This window comes from Falco rusticolus, chromosome 16, assembly GCF_015220075.1.
Source record: "Falco rusticolus isolate bFalRus1 chromosome 16, bFalRus1.pri, whole genome shotgun sequence".
Lineage (NCBI taxonomy): Eukaryota > Metazoa > Chordata > Aves > Falconiformes > Falconidae > Falco > Falco rusticolus.
This window is the reverse complement of record NC_051202.1, coordinates 26,226-32,225: the sequence shown is the minus strand read 5'-3', so window position 1 is coordinate 32,225 and position 6,000 is coordinate 26,226.

Sequence of the window (6,000 nt, the reverse complement as noted above, 5' to 3'; positions counted from 1 at the left end):
AGGTAGGCAACCAAAGTACAAAGTACTTTGTACATACCTGGAGATGCAAGGAAAACACATGGCACAGTCACAAATAAGCATATAAGGAATCTGACAAAGTCCCTCTCACCAAGTAAGAAACTATATGCCATCAAATGGAAGCAGTCCCACTCTCCTTTACTCCACTGCCAACTAACACCACAATGGGAGGTATATGTCACCTCCTTCAAGCTGGAGCAGCTCAGGGCATGGTCCAAGCTCCAGGAGAATGGTTTTTCAAGGCTGTTCCTGAGGTCCCTGTAAAACACAACACTTCTCTCTGTGCTGCTCATCTCCCATTTGATCTTGTTCTCCACCCTATCAAGTAGAAAGCTGGATGCTGTGCAAGTTTTATGTCACTTTTGCAGTGAAGGGGGGGGGGGGGGGGGCGGGAAACGCTCTGGCTATATGTTCAGCATGCCTTCCCAACAATCAGCCTTCGGGCAACTGAAAATTGAGCACAGGGTCTGAGAAGGGAAAAGCAGGACATGTCCAGCATCTACGTATAAATTTGTCTCGCCCTCTAAAGACCTTACGTTGTTATTTCCGTTCCCTATTCCTGTTGGCAACAATTGAAAATACTAGTTTTAGGACAGATCATGGTTTTGAAACAGTTTCAGATTTATTTTTTTTTTTTAGAAAGCAGAAAAATTGCAGCTTTCTAAAGCTGAGAAGGCAGTGACCTAAGCAGCAAGGAATGATTAACATAACCAGAACAAATTCAGAGTTACTGCATTTTATAATAGTAAATTCTCATTCCTCCAGCTTTTTCCTGTTGAAACACTGTTATTACCCTTATGGTGTGTTGTGTCCAATACGTAACCAGATTAAAAGTGAGCCTGGAAGAAAACTTATCTCTTTTAGCATATTAGAGTAAATGAAATAATAATTGTTCCCTTACTATTCTGACTTGTAAATCCAAGAACTGTAATAATAATTTACATGTATTAAATTAGGACTCAATATCTACCAGGTAGGAGATAATCCCACTCGGAGTCAAGACACAAAGAGTTGGCCACTGTACACAACACTACATCCTCTATGCACTCTGCTGGGTAGGAAATATGCCAAATTTGCAAGTGTTACTGAGCCATTAGCAGAGCAGAGACACTTTGGAAAGCACACAGCTGAACTAGGAGCTTCAGTTCTGTTCTCAGAATGTCTTGAGACCTTGCAGTTCATGTTACTATCCAGTGATAGTGGTGTCCTTAACATGCATTTCGAAGTGAAGCTGTACTCCTAACCCACAGCCACCTATAAGACAGTCACTACCCTCAACTCTTGTACCACACTGATTATGCAGTTTCTTCTATCTAAACCCTTCTACTGATCCTCAAACCAGATGTCCCTTTACTACAAACTGCCTTCTTTGGCCTAGTAGCTAAACGTGTCAACAAAATTTCTTACAAAATATCTTGCTCTCTACTGAGGTCTGAAATTTATTTCTCCCTCCTGGCAGATGGCAGAGCTGCCATACAATTCACATCTTGGCACTGCTACAGGCTGGCCCTGCCAGGGGTTTCCTGGAGCACAGGACCATTACAAGCTTCACAGAGAAGTTTAGAGGGAGTCAGTGATGCAGAAGATAAGGAGGAGCCTTCAGGTCTCAGATGTCAGTTCCATAATGGTATTGAAAAATACCAAACAATGTTGAAGTCAGATAGGTATCTCAGACATTAAGCACAGTTGTGGCACCCCCAAGAAAGCAAGGCTGATTTTGTGCCAGCATTTTAATACCTCATGTCAGATCCAAGTGAATTTGCTTAACAATTAAGAAAACCATTTTATTCTTATTCTCATATATGCCATAGAATCTGCTATATCGCATCCTGAAGAGTCCCCTTGTGCCATTTAAAACTGCAACATGAATAAGACCTTAGCATTAGCTTTTCAAGGAAGGGAGCTTCTCCATGTGAGAAATTGTTGTTCTGGCAAAGGAGCGAGGAAGGGGAAAGACTTCTCCAATCCATCACACTAGGGAGAACATGCAGCACTGATACAAAAACCAGCCCAGGAACAGCTACCTTGTCCTCTCCCCTTTCTGTCCTTCACTAGGGTCTCCTGGGACTTACTAGCTCCTCCTCAACAAGCCGCATACTTGTAGTAAATAAACAGGACTGTCATGTCACACATGACATCTACCAAGGCCAAGGGAGCATCAGAGCTCAGCTGCACTTCTTTCACAGTTGGGCAGAGGTCAGCAACATGGAAAGGTTTCCACACACCCTGCTTGTTCACCCTCTTGGCCAAAATCCAGGAGTCTCGGCCTCATGGTCGCAGTTCTCATCTCCCCTGCAAGCAGGAGGGCAGGGAAAGACATGTAATACGCTTTTCATGTCTACAGTAAGTCCCTGTTTTCCTCACCTTGTCTTGCCTTCCACTCTGAGGCACAGCAAACCCTTATTTCTTCAAAAGCAGAACACATACAAATGTGGTACACACCAGAGTGTTGCCACCCTGGCAAGGTTATAACCACAGCCACCAAGAATTTGCCATTTGAACATTCTTGATTAAAAAATCCACCCGAGAGAACTCTTCCTTAGAAATGTGTTGGGTTTCAGATTGACATGTTTTCTATTCTTTAAGTTTTGTTTTGTTCTTTCCCATTGCTGAATGCCTATCCTCTTAACCCCATGCTCTCACCTAGAAAACCTTGACATTTTCCAAGCTGCTCTTTTTGTAATCTCATTCTGCAAAAAATGTGTCCTATTCACTCACTGCTTCCTTTCAATAACTAATGTTTAATCTATTTCTCTGTGTGAGAAGTAACTTTCTCTGTGTATTTAACATGTACAAGTATTGCTCAAACAGCCAGAAGGCAAAACTAAGATTAGGGGCCGAGAGCTGCACTAGGTAAGTTGAATGCTAGAATTAAAACACAACTTCAGGCTCAATACATAGCATACCCACTAGATGGGGCAAAAAGCTATATTATGTTTAAAAAAGCTCTCCAGGTGCTCCTTTCACCACAGTCTCACCTGCCCATAAGACTAAGGAGAAGGCCAGGGCAGAAAGAGCTCTGGGTGCTAAACTGCTTTTTGTGCTTCTAAAACTGCTCCAGACTGAGGCAGCCCAGTGCCTTGGCTGTGCTCCCGTACCCCCCACATCCATGCTGACCTGCCAGGCCTGAACGACTACAGCTTGGAATTAAATAACCTGGCCAAACCCAGCCTCCATGTTAAAGCTGTCACTTAGGAAAGGGATCCTCCAATGAGGCTGATGCATGGGGGCTCCTTTGCACTGCTGTGACATTGCCGAGGAAGGAGGGACATGATCTTTTGAAGAAGTGTAGGTCCACAACAAATTGCTGCCCCAACTGACAACTTTGTTATAAATGCCATGAACACCACCCAAACCCTTGGCTCCAAAGAAGCTGAAAGTAGCTGGGGGAAACTAAAGGACCTCAACTCATCCCCTGCCTAACATTTCCCTCCCTCACAAACATTTTACATAGCTTGATGGGGCAAGTCATTTGCTGAGCTTGGACTGTTGCCTTCATTTTAAGGCCCTGCTGCTTTGGTAATATGAAAGCCTTTTGTCTAGAAAATGTTGGTGTTGGGAAATGTTTTTAGGCTGGGCTTCATGCTCAGCTGCAGCGTGTATGGAGTAACTCTCTTCACGCCCAGGGGAACTATACTGATGACCCTGGTTGAGGGTCTCAGTATGATCCGCTTCATAAGCAATTGCTCCGGAAGCTGCATTTCTCCCCCTTCAGCATCACAGCTGTCCTATATTTGCCTTTCACAAAGTGATCACGATACTCTAGTCAGAGCAACTTCAGGTACAGAATAGGAACAGGTTACATATATTCACTAACACGCTGCCAAAGCAAGCAACCTCCTCCAGGTTTCATACTTGCAGGACACAGGAATTCACACACAACAATGTCAACAAATGATGCAATGACTCAGTGAGGCCACAAAACAGAGCACACAATCCTGATCCAAAGCCTATTAGAAATGAGTAAGAATTATGGATAAGCTTTCACTGATCTCCCATGGACCATCCAGAAAGAAACTCAAGATTGCTGACACACTGGGAGGGTCCTTTCTCCCAAAATCTTTCTGGAAAACACTTGGAAGATGATGATTAGGTAGGCTTTGCAAGCTGAAATCCCATTACCAGTTGCACTGTAACTCCAAACCCTACTGTCCCAGACCAGTAATCAAGCCTTCACAGGCACACTCATCCCATCTCTCTCTCCTCCTAGCAATTCCTGCAACACCTAGAGTGGCCATTGACCCCCAGTCTGTACATAATTAAATAACATAACCACATACTATAAATGAGCTTTTCAATTACCGTAGTCTCCAATGGAAAGGCCATCAAGCCACATCCAGAATTAGCAGCTGATTAATGAAATTTTCACACCTCAAAATGCTTCTTTTCTTCTTCATGCTTTAACAAGACCACTTTAAAAGAAATGAAATAAAACTTGACAAATCTCTATGAACAAACCCTCAGTTTGAGTGACCTTCCACTCTCCAAAGCCAAAAAGATCTGATTTACTAAAACATTTGCTGTGTCCCTGAAGCTCTTTTTATAGCAAAGCTCTGGTCTCTGCTGGATGCCTGATTGCTCATTATTGTTATACTGAACACCTGTGCAAAACCTGGCACCACAGTTAACTTTTTACTTCCTTCAACTTGCTTTGTGCCTTCACCCCCCTTCTGCAGTGACTCATCACTTCAAACAGACTTTTTGAAAACAATGCATTCACATACAAAATAGAACAAATTGACTCACTGTAATCCTGTACATCTCACTACTGAAATGCAGCTGCTCCTAGTCAGAAGTACGCTAACTTTTTATTAAGGATAAATTTAAGGCAGAGAATAAGAATCTTCAGTCCAAACTCAGTGGGACTGACAAACAGGCTGAAGGCTTACTCCCAGGACTGAATCAGAGCACAGATGAATGAAGCCAGTTAATTTAGTTTGCCTTGCCTGTGGCTCAGACTAGCTTGGTTTCCTTATTTCTATGCTGAAAGCTCTCATGTACCTCCAAGGATGGCAATTCATTGCTAACAAGCTGCAGCTCTCTCTCCCCCACTACCAAAGCACCTTGTAGTACTCTGAGAGGCAGCATGTGGCTTATGATCCACTCCAGCTAAATATACTAATGGAATCGCATTAAAAGTCTCATGTCATGTCTGAAAACCTCATCTTCAGTCACACATTTGGCCTGCAGATACTGTACCTCGATTCATTTTTTCCCTTCCTTGTTTTGTAATAAATAATTGCCAGGCATTCAAGGAGAAGGATAAATGGAAACTAGTCATTTGAGGCCAGCATTAAAATCAAATTATCTCATCTCTCTTTACCTGACCTGCTGGAAAATTACTCTTCGGCCCTTCTCCAAATCAATAGCTGAGAGCAGAATGGTGCACACTAAATAGCATCAAGCAAACCTATTTTGTGTCGGAAGATGTTCCAGTGTGGGAAGACTCAAGCCAGGAAGATTCTTTGTTATGCCCAAAGTGAGACTGAAACACAAATGAGGTCAAATGCCACTAATTAAGTAAATTTATTGTGCGCTTATATAAACAAAACATCCATGTGTTGTGGTAAGAAAATAGTGAGAGGAAGGAGAGGGAAAGATAGGAAAGAAGGAAATCTAGCAAGCAGTCGGGATAGAGTTGCAAGAGATAGTCACCACCATGGATCCTGCGGCATCCCTCTGGTCCTCAATCGCCCTTCATGTCAGTGGTGGGGGTCTCTGGATCACCACTTAGTGTTTGGTGGCACAGTCTTTTATAGGGTGTTCAGGAGGGTCATTTCCCAGACAATGGCATGTACTGCATCCCTCCATGGGGCACATGTGATTACTGCATAGGTAGGGGTGATCATCCATGTCTAGGCACATCCCTCACAGTGGCATGGCCTTTCCTTGACCCTGGTTGAAAACTGATGTCAGGCAGCTGTTGGCTCCTTATCTGTTCACAACTGTTAAGTCTTGCAGGAGCTCAGCAAACAAGCTTTG